Genomic DNA, 11376 nt, shown 5'->3' with positions numbered 1-11376 from the left:
GTCATGTGCTGTCATAGCACCCTACACTTTTCATTCATGGCATGGATCACTATTTGTAATTGTAATGGACTGCCAGTGTTTTTGCTAACCATTATTTATTCAGCCATCTCCTAGTACCCATGCCTTGAATTACAGCCTGTGTGTTTCTAGTGGATTATGGCGTGCAGACCTCAGTTAATTAGGTGAGTTCATTCACAGTAATTGGTGATTTCTTGGTGATATGATTTCCCCCCTCTCTGCTCACTTTTCTTTTATCTCATCTAAGATAAAAGGTGGTGCAGGCAACACCCCAAGGAAACTCCCTTTACATTGGATCAGGGCTATGACCTTAGTAAGGGTGTTACAATCCTACTGTAATCCTCTTTAACATAAAATTACAATCACGAAATGGAGGACAACCACACAATATTGGGAATCATGGCCTAACCAAATTGACACATATTTTTGGGAGACACAATTCAATCCATTACAATTCAGGTAGCTAATACCTGTTTATCTTACTCATAACTGGGAAAATCTGTTCCTGTTACTAAAGATTTTCCTCTCCCCCGCTTCAGGTCCTCTTGAGCATTTACAATTGGATTTTATCCAATTACCTCCAAGTATGTCTTATCATCAGGAGCCCTGGTGGCACAGTGGTTAAAGCACGCAGCTGCTAACCGAAAGGTCAGTGGTTCGAACCCACCAGCCTCTCCATAGGGGAAAGATATGACAGTCTGCTTCTGTAAAGATTACAGCCTTGGAAACCCTATGGGGCAGTTCTACTCTGTCCAATACAGTTGCTATGAGTTGGAATGTATGCAATGTGCTTGATTTTTTGGTTTTATGCCTTATCGTTATGTACTAGTTATTGTTTGCAAATTTTCTGAGTAGAATGAAGCTTTTTCATGTTGAAAAGCCAAAAATCTTACCATGGCAAAGAGGCTTCTAGAGAATGTTTTTCCTACTTGGTACACTCCAGTCAATATTTCTAGCGATGGGGGTACTTAACCTTACTGGACAGGTTATATGGACACTAACCAAAATTCTGCCCACTAATTGGCATTATCACTGTCCGTATCACCCTAAATTATCTGGTAATATCAAAAGAACCAATGGAATCCTCAAATTAAAACTTTGCAAATCAGTGGAAACTACTGGACTTCCCTGGCCCAGAGTTCTTCCATTGGCCCTTATGGCCATTTGCAGTATCCCTTTTGGAAAAGATAAGCTGATCCCTTATGAAATTGTGACTGGAAGACCCGTGTCTTTAGGTATTGTGCCTACACTGCACCTTATGATGCCTCATGCTGAGATGACTCAATATTGTAAAGCCTTGCTGCAGTATGCTAAAAGTTATTCCCAACAAATCATGGAAGTCTTCCCTGTTCCTGACTCAGAAGATCAAGTTCACCATTACCTATTTCCAGGTAACTAGGTATTCTGGAGATGTCGTAAAAGAAAAACAGCCCCTGAGCTGTACTGGAAGGGGCTTTTTCAGGTTCTTTTAACTACTGACACTACTGTCAAACTGCAATGTATTGAACTATGGGTAAATATTTACCAGCTTAAATTGGATTCACCTGACTCATAGTCCTGTATGCCAGTTGGAGACCTGAAAATCAAGCTAAACAGGAAGAGAAGTAGATAATGTCACAAGGTGGACAGCTTCCTCCCAAGATCAAAGACCAAGAACCTTTGAGATTCCCCTTTCTCATCCCTACCCTTGTCATTCTCAGTTTTTTTTTTTTTTTTTTAATACCTTCCTTTCTTGATATTCTGGTATCTATAGTGAGGATTTTCTTTATCTTTAATGCATTTTCCCTTTGCCTGGCTTGGCCTTGGAAGATAACTCTGTAATTCACATCTTTGAAGCCATAGCCAAAGGAGAAACCTTACCAACTGCTGGACTTGTCATTATAAGCCCCATTCTATTCATGACTCCCAATACCCATTGGCCCTTCCCATTACTAATTTTCACCTTGGAAAATATTGCAGAGTCCTCTGCTAAGGCAATAGGAGTCCAGGGAAAGTCTTTAGACTCCTTGGCCAATGTTGTCCTAGACAACAAGATAGACCCTGACTATTTCCTTGCTGAATAAGGAGGAATCTGTGCACTGGCTAATCTAGAAAACATACTGGGCATTGATACCTTGCCTGGATTCTCCTTACAACAGTAGGAGAGTTTTCGCTTGGATTGTGGGCTAAAAATGTAAAACCGGTTCTGTGAGATTGGACTAAATGTTATTGTCTCAACCCTGGAGAACACCCAACAAAGGCAAGAGCAGTTGCCAGAAGCCACAAAAAAATAATAGAGACTTTTTTTTTATAATAGAATTAGAAGAGGTAAAATCATCCTTGGGGTCATTTTTGATCTGTTTGCTTTCAGTGGGTTTGGGTCATGGGGACCTTTGCTCTGAAGTGCACTCCAGACAGTGGGTACAGGCAGTCCCCAGATTATAAACAAGTTCCATTCCTAAATTTGTCTCTAAGTTGAATTTGTACGTAAGTCAGAACAGTTAGGTACAGTTCGTATCGAAAGTCAGTTAGTCAAGTTTAGTCAAGTGTTTGTCTTAATATAGAGTATATAGTATACCTTTCTATGCATAAAAAGGGTTAAAGAAACACTTCCAGATACACTAAAACATCTTTAATGTAATAATACAGTAACAATAATAATAATAATAATTTTCAATGCATGTCACAAAATAGCACCTGTTTGTTATCACGAACTTTTTCAGGTACCTGAAGTTTTTAATATAACAGGCTTTATGGGGGTTCGTTTGTAACTATGGGTTGTATGTAAGTTGGACATTTGCAACCCAGGGACTGCCTGTATTGTTTTCCTAGTAGTTATAGTCTCTCTGGTGCATTGCCTCTCAAAAGTCTTAAATGTGTGTTCAGAGCCTCTAATGTATCTGTAGACAATCTTGCCAAGGCTGGAAAAACAAAAGAGATGTGAAACACATTGTGCACACACATTGTGACTTGCAAATACTGTGCCAACATCACATTGGAGCAACAATGTGGTGACTGAGAGTGATGCTCTGCCTTAAATTTTGATCATATCTCTCAAGGACTTGAGAGATATAATCAAAACTCAGGAACTGATAATCTAAATAATTAACTCCAGATGGATGCATTCATGCTGAGTCCACATCAGCACACCAGCCAAGACCAAGTAAAACCAGTAGCATTTCTGTTTGCCAGGACCCCCCACCAGTTTACTGTTTGTCAGGACCTCACTGATTTCCCATTTTTAACAAAAAGCAACTAGACCACTGAATAAGCAGTTTACACTCAAGCCAACAAATCCTCACCTGCCATCCAAGTAGTTAAAGTGTCCTAGATGCTTATTACCCTGACTCTTTGTTCCCCAGAAGCTCCAGACCGACTTTCGGGCCGTTTATACATAAGTGTAGTTGCCCGCTGTGTATACTGTTAAAACTGTGAAAGTTCCTTTCTGATAAATAGTAATATCAGAAAAGTCCCCTACGTGGAGCGTGTATTGGCCGGTGGCAAACAAGAGAAATCAAATCCTAATCTTTTGACAAACTTGTCAGGAAGCAGATGATTTGAGCTATGAGAAACTGAGCCTACTAAGTTCAGAAAGTTGCCTAGGTGTTATTCCTATAAACTCCTAAACGGTGGAAGTCCAAGAAAAATGCCCTTTTTTCAATTTGGTCCCTCAGGGGGTTTGGACGTGTCTATGGAGCTTCCATGACCTTTCCTTGGGCAAGTTGTGGTGGCTTCCCCAGTACCCTGTACTGTGTTACCCTCCACCAAAGTTATCACTTACCTATTGTGTATTTAGTGTTTTCCCATCCCCACCCATTCCTGCCCTCGTAACCATCAAAGATTGTTTTTTTGTGTGTAAACCTTTTCATGAGTTTTTACAGTAGTGGTCTCATGCAATATTTGTCCTTTTGTGATTCCTTTATTTCACTCAGCATAATGCCCTCCAGATTCCTCCATGTTTTGAGTTGCTCCACAGATTCATCCTTGTTCTTTATCGTTGTGTAATACTCCATTGTGTGTATGTACCACAGTTTGTTTATCCATTCATCTGTTGATGGGCATCTTGGTTGTTTCTCTTTTTGCTATTGTGAACAATGCTGCAGTGAACATGGGTATGCATATGTCTATTCGTGTGACGACTCTTATTTCTCTAGGATATATTCCTAAGAGAGGGATTCCAGGATCATATGGTATTTCTATTTCAAGCTTTCTAAGGATGTGCCATATTATTTTCCAAAACGGTTGTATCATTTTTCATTCCCACCAGACTGCATAAGAGTTTCGGTCTTGCTGCAGCCTCTCCAACATCTGTTATTTCCTGTTTTTTTAAAATCATGCCAGTAATGCCAGGGTAAGATATTGTGGCTTTGATTTGCATTTCTTTAATGGCTAGTGCTGGAAACCCTGGTGGTGTAGTGGTTAAGTGCTATGGCTGTGAACTAAAAGGTTGGCAGTTCAAATCCATCAGGCACTCCTTGGAAACTCTATGAAGCAGTTCTACTCTGTCCTGTAGGGTCGCAATGAGTCAGATTTGACTCGACAGCAACGGGTACAATGGGTAATGGCTAGTGATCGCCAGCATTTCCTCATGTGTCTATTGGTCGCTTGCATGTCTTCCTTAGTGAAGTGTCTGTTCGTTTCATTTGCCCATTTTTTAATTGGATAATTTGTCTCTTTGTTGTAGAGGTGTTGGATTTTCTTGTAGATTTTAGAGATTAGAACTTTGTTGGATTTTTAATAGCCAAAATTTTTTTTTTCCCAGTCTGTGGGTTCTCTTTTTACTCTTTTGGTGAAGTCTTTTGATGGGCGTTAAGTGTTTAATGTTTAGAAGATCCCAGTTATCTAGCTTATCTTCTGGAGTTTGTGTGTTGTTGGTTGTGGTTTGTATCCTGTTAATGCTGTGCATTAGGGCCCCTAGCATTGATGCTAGTTTTTATTCTATGAACTCCATAGTTTTGGGGTTTATAGTTAGGTCTTTGATCCATTTTGAATTAGTTTTTTGTATATGGTGTGAGGTATGGGTCCTGTTTCATTTTTTTGCAGATGGACATTCAGTTTTGCCAGCACCATTTGTTAAAAAGAGTGTGTTTTCCCAATTGATGGGTTTTGGGCCCTTGTTGAAGATCAGGTGGCCATAGGTGGATGGATTTATATCTATGTTCTCAATTCTATTCCATTGGTCAATGTATCTGTTGTTGTACCACTACCAGGCTGCCTTGACTACTGTAGCTGTGTAGTAGGTTCTAAGGTCAGGTACTGTTTGTCCTCCTACTTTATTCTTCTTCTTCAGTAGTGCTTTACTTATCTGGGGCTTCTTCCCTTTTCATATAAAGTTAATGATAAGTATTTCCATCTCTTTAAAAAATGTCATGGGTATTTGGATTAGGATTGCATTGTATTTGTAAATCGCTTCGGGTAGAATTGTCATTTCAATAGACAATGCTGAGTCTACCTATCCAGTAGCATGGTATGTTTTTCCATTTATGTAGATCTCTTTTGGTTTCTTGCAGTAGTGTTTTGTAATTTTCTTTGTAGAGGTCTTTTACATTCCTGGTTAGATTTATTCCAAAGTATTTTATTTTTTTAGGGGCTATTATAAATGGTATTGTTTTCCTGATTATCCTTTTCATCATTCTCTTTGTTGGTGTATAGGAATGCAAATGATTTTTGTGTGTTTATCCTGCTCCTCTGCTGAATCTTTCTATTAGTTCCAGTAGTTTTCTTGTGGAGTCTTTTGAGTTTTCTATGTATAGTATTGTATCATCCGCAAATAGGGACAGTTTAACTTCTTCATTACCAATTTGAATGCCCCTTATTCCTTTTTCTCACCTTATTGCTCTAGCTAGGACTCCCAGCACAGTGTTCAATAGGAGTGGTGATAAAGGGCATCCTTGTCTTGTTCCTGTTATCAAGTGGAATGTTTTTGGCCTCTCTCCATTAAGGATGATGTTGGCCATTGGTTTTGCATAGATGCCCTTTATTATGTTGAGAAATTTCATTTTTATACCTATTTGAGAGTTTTTATCAGGAATGGGTGTTGGACTTTGTCAAATGCTTTTTTCTGTGTCAACTGAGATGACCATGTGATTCTTTCCTTTTATCTATGTGGTGGATTATGTTTGATTGATTTTCTAATGTTGAACCATCCTTGAATACCTGGTATGAATCCTACTTGGTTGTGGTGTATTATTTTCTTGATATGATGCTGAATTCTATTGGCTAGAATTTTGTTGAGAATTGTTGCATCTATATTCATGAGAGATATTGGTCTGTAATTTTCTTTTTTTGTGGTGTCTTTGCCTGGTTTTGGTATCAGGGTTATGCTGGCTTCATAGAATGAGTTTGGAAGTATCATTTCCTTTTCTATGTTCTGAAATAGTTTGAGTAGTACTGGTGTAAGCGCTTCTCTAAATGTTTGGTAGAACTCTCCAGTGAAGCCATCTGGGCCAGAACTTTTTTTAATTGGGAGGTTTTTTTAAAATTACCTTTTCAATCTCTTGTTATGGGTCTGTTCAGATTTTCAACATTATTTTGTGTTAGTTTGGGTAGGTGGAGTGTTTCTAGAAATTTGTCCATTTCCTCTAGGTTTTCAAATTTATTGGAGTATAGTGTTTCCTAATACTCTGTTATGATCCTTTTTATTTCATTGGGGTCTGTTGTAATGTTCCCCATTTTGTTTTTTATTTGGGGTATTTTCATCCTCTCTTTTTTTTTGGCAGTTTGGTCAGGGGTTTTTTGATTTTGTTGATCCTTTCAAAGAACCAACTTTTGGTTTTGTTGATTCTTTCTATTCTTTATTTCATTTATTTCTGCTCTGATCTTTATTATTTCGTTTCTTCTGGTGGCTGTGGGATTCTTTTGCTGTTCTCTATCTGTTGAAGTCATGTAGCTAAAGTTTTGATTTTGTCCCTTTCTTCTTTTTTAGATACGTGCATCTATTGCTATAAGTTGACCTCTGAGGGCTGCCTTTGCTGTGTCCCAAAGGTTTTGGTATCATGTGTCTTCATTCTCATTTGATTCCAGGAATTTTTTTTATTCTACCTCTGGATTCTTCCGTTACCCAGTGGTTTTTAAGCAGGGTGTTATTCAGTTTCAATGTAATTGATTTTTTTCCCTTGCTCTTCCTGTTGTTAATTTCCACCTTGATGGCCTTGTGGTCAGAGAAGATACTTTGTATTATCTCAGTGTTTTGGATTTTGTTGAGGGTTGCTCTGTTGCCTAAGATGAGAATGTTCCGTGTGCTTTGGAAAAGAATGTGTACTTTGCAGCTTTTGGGTGGAGTATTCTATATATGTCTATGAAGTTAAGTTGGCTGTTTGTGCCCTTTAGCTTTTCTGTGTCTTTGCTGAGTTTCTTTCTAGATGTTCTTTCCTTTACCGAGAGTGCTATGTTGAATTCTCCTACTATTATTGTGGAACTGTCAATTTCTCTTTTCAGCGCTAATATTTTGTTTTATGTATTTTGGAGCCCTGTCATTGGGTGCGTAGATGTTTATTATGGTTAAGTCTTCATCATGGGTTGTCCCTTTAATCATTATATAGTTCCTTTCTTTGTCTTTTATGGTGGCTTTTGTGTTAAAGTCGTTTTATCTGAGATTACTATTGCCACTCCTGCTCTTCTTTTGAAGTTATTTGCTTGATATGTTTTTTCCATCCTTTGATTTTTAATAAATTTACATCTTTGTTTCTAAGATGTGTCTCTTGTAGACAGCATATTGATGAATCCTTTTTTTTTTATTTTATTTTTTATTCTTTCTGTCACTCTGTGTCTCTTTATGGGTGCATATAGGCCATTTACATTCAGTGTAATCATTGATAGGTGTGGGTTTATTCCTGTCATTTTGTAGTTTTTTTTTTTTTGTGGTGCTGATATTTTCTTTGTTCCTCTTACTCTCTTATGCTGAATTCCTTTTGTTTGTGGATTGCTTTTTCATTTCTCTTGTTTTTGTAAATTTTGTTTTTATTGAGACTTTATGTTTTTTCTTCTTTATTTCAATAGTAAGTTTGTTAACTTTCTTTGCGATTACCTTGAAATATGCCTTTATCTTCCTAGGTTTGAACCAGAGTATTATTACTTGGTATCGCCTTGCCTTCTTTTCCATTAGAAGTTCTATACCTATACCGTTGATTCCCTCTTTTATTGTTCTGACATTGCTGTCATTTACAGATTAACCTTTCTGGTTCTGTGTTGCAAATCTTTTGGTTTTGGATAGTCTTTGAGAGTTCATTTCCTACATTGGTATCTGGCTGGTACAATCTTGCATCCTAGATTCAGGCTGAGGTCTGATGTTGTTTGTTCTCAGACCGAAGGACTCCGTTTAATAATTCTTGCAAGTTTGGTTTGGTTTTTACATATTCCCTTAATTTCTGTTTATTTGGAATTTTCCTAATTTCACCGTCATATTTGAGTGAAAGTTTTGCAAGATACATCATCTTTGGTTGGAGTTGTTTTTCTTTCAAGGTTTTATATATGTCATCCCATTGCCTTCTTGCCTGCATGGCTTCTGCTGAATAGTGACAGCTTAATCTTATTGTTTCTCCTTTCTACGTAACTTTGTTTTTCTTGAGCTGCTCTCTCAGGATTTTTTTCTTCATTTTCGGTTTTAGTGAATGTGATTATGATATGCTTTGGTGATTTTCTTTTGGGGTCTATTCTATATGGGATTTGTTGAGCTTCCTGGATGGTCAGCTTTTCATCTTCCATGTTATTAGGGAAGTTTTCTGTCAGCAATTCTTCAATGATCCTCTCTGTGTTTTCCATTTTCTTCCCCTATGCTGGAACTCTGATCACTCGCAGATTTTTGCTTTTGATTGTATCCCATATAATTCTCAGGGTTTCTTCATTTTTCTTTGTTCTTTTCTCTGATTTTTCCTCAAATAGAGTTGTATCCAAGTATTTGTCTTCAATTTCACTGATCCTGTCTTCCATCATTTCAGACCTGCTCCTCAGCCATTCTATGACACTGTCCATTTCTGAAATCTTGTTTATCTTTTGGATTTCTAATTGTTGTTTTTGTATGATTTCTAGTTGTGAATTTATTTTGGCATTTTGTTCCTGCATCATTTTCCTGAATCCTTCCATTTTTTTTTCATTTTCCATGAATATGTCTATTTTTTCCTGATTTTTGTCTGTTTTTTGCCTCAACTGTTGGATAGCTCTGAACACTAGAGATCTGAATTCCCTTTTGGATAGTTCCAGTGCCTTTTATTCTACTGGAAAGTCATCTGGTGTTTTATTTTGGATGCATACTGGATTCATCCTGTCCTGTTTTTTAATATGTTTTTATATTGTCTGTTGTCTTTGGGACATTTAGTTGTTATTTTCTTTGTTTGTTGATGGTAGATTTGTTTGCTCCATCCTGCTTTTTTGTTTCATTTTGTTATATCTCAGCAGGCAGGCTGTGCATTCTTTGTTGTTTGCTTGTCTGTAGTTATGATACTTTTCACCTCTGTGTCCAATGGGCAGGGCCTGTCTATGATGCAGGACGGTAGGTCTGGCTGAAGGGGAGGGGCTGGGATGCATTGTTTGTGGCATGTACTAGGACCAACAGGGAGGGCCAGGAATCAGTGCTGGGAAGGTTCCAGTAGCTGTGCCTGTGCTGCTCAGAAGTGTGATGTTCAGTGCATGGTACAGATAGGCAGGAAAGAGGGGGGAGGTTGTGATGTGTGAAGCAAAGATGGGTATGGGAAGGAACAGAGAGAGGAGAGAGAAGCAGGAGCCAAAAACAAAGGAAAAAGAAAAAAAAAAGTGCTAAAGGAGTTTGCCACTGGAGTGGAGAGATGAGAAACTGATAAATGGAGAAAAGCAAAAAGGGAAAAAGAAAAAAAAATGTATAAAAATTTGAAAAAAGAAAGAAAGAAAAGCCCATAAGGATCCCACTGCTGTGGCCATGAAGACCGGGGAAGTGACTCCCAGGCTGTGCAGTATAGCCTGGCTAGAGGGGGTATAGATGTTACACAGCACCAGGTATTCAGGAGACAGGAAAAGAAAGTAAGTGTGGAGAGATGAAAACTGAGAAATGAAGAAAGTCAGAAAGGGAAAAAGAGAGGAAAAAAAAGAAAAGAAAGAAAAAAATAAATGCCCCTAGGAATCCCACCTATGTAGCTGTACAGACTGAATAGCCCCTAAGCCGTGCAGTGTAGCCTGGCTAGAAGGAGCTCCCAAACTGTGAAAGGAAAAACAAAGCAAAACAAGCAAAAAAAAAAAAAAAAAAAAAGCCCTAGAGTTCCCACCAGCATGGTGTCGTGGGCTGTGGGAGTTGTTCCCTGGTTGAGTGGGGCTTCACAGCCTTTCAAGAAGAAACAAAGACGATGCACAGATCCAGGTGTTCAAAAGAAAGGAAGGGGAGCTGGTGGGAGGTACAGAAGAAACCAAAAGAAACAGAAAGAAGCAACACCAGCGCAGGGTCCCGGCCAGTGTGGGTGGGGTGAATCCAAGCGTCCCAGGGCAGAAACAGTTGCCTCCCAGCCAAGAGACTGTGGCTGGTGGGGAGCAGAGGAGGCTGAAGGGGGGCAGGAGGAAGTGTAGGGGTTAGGAAAGTGCATATCACTCATTAGTGGGTTCTCTGTCTCCTGCTGGGAACTTCACGAAACTGCTTTCCCATACCCCATCTGCCAATGTGTGATGTGGGTGAGGCACATCCAAATAGCATGGACCCTGCAATTCTCTGCCAGACAAGCCACTGCAGCCAGCCAGGAAGCTCAAAAGTAGAGCAGTGGGGAGAGGATTGGTGGTGGTATCGCTGGGTACCAGGTGCTCTGTCTCCTGTTCAGAGCTCTGTGAAGCTGCTTTCCCATGCTCCCTGACCACCAATCCCTAACAAGAGTCCAAGATGTCCAATCCATGCTGTGTTAGCTGATATGTAACCTCCGCATGTCTCCTCACTCTGTCTTCTGTCAGTTCCTTATACCATTCGATGTTTGGCTGAGTTCTTTATCTCTTCATTTGATACTTTGGGTTCCAGGAATGTTGTTTGTCTCTGTTTTACTTAGTTTTTTGGACCTTTGCTGTGGAGGGACGTCATGGTGCCTCTGTCTATGGTGCCATGTTGGCTGGAAGAGTATGCTTATTTTTATCTACTGCTGAGTTCTGTTGCTAATAGTTCAGAATTTTTGTGCCTATGTTTATGAGAGATATTGGTCTGTTGTTTTCTTTGTGTGTGTGTGCAGTCTTTGTGTTGTTATAAGGGTAATGCTGGCCTCATAAAGTGAGTTGGAAAGTTCTCCCTCATATTTTCTGGAGGAGATTGTGTAGAATTGGTGTTATTAAAAAAATATCCAGTAAAATTTACAGTGAACATGTCTGGGCTTGAAGAGTTCTACTTCAGAAAGTTTTTAAATACAAAGTAAATTTTTTAAATAGTTAGAGGACTTTTCAGAT

Source organism: Loxodonta africana, chromosome 1, assembly GCF_030014295.1.
Source record: "Loxodonta africana isolate mLoxAfr1 chromosome 1, mLoxAfr1.hap2, whole genome shotgun sequence".
Classification (NCBI taxonomy): Eukaryota; Metazoa; Chordata; class Mammalia; order Proboscidea; family Elephantidae; genus Loxodonta; species Loxodonta africana.
This window is presented reverse-complemented; position numbering follows the sequence as displayed.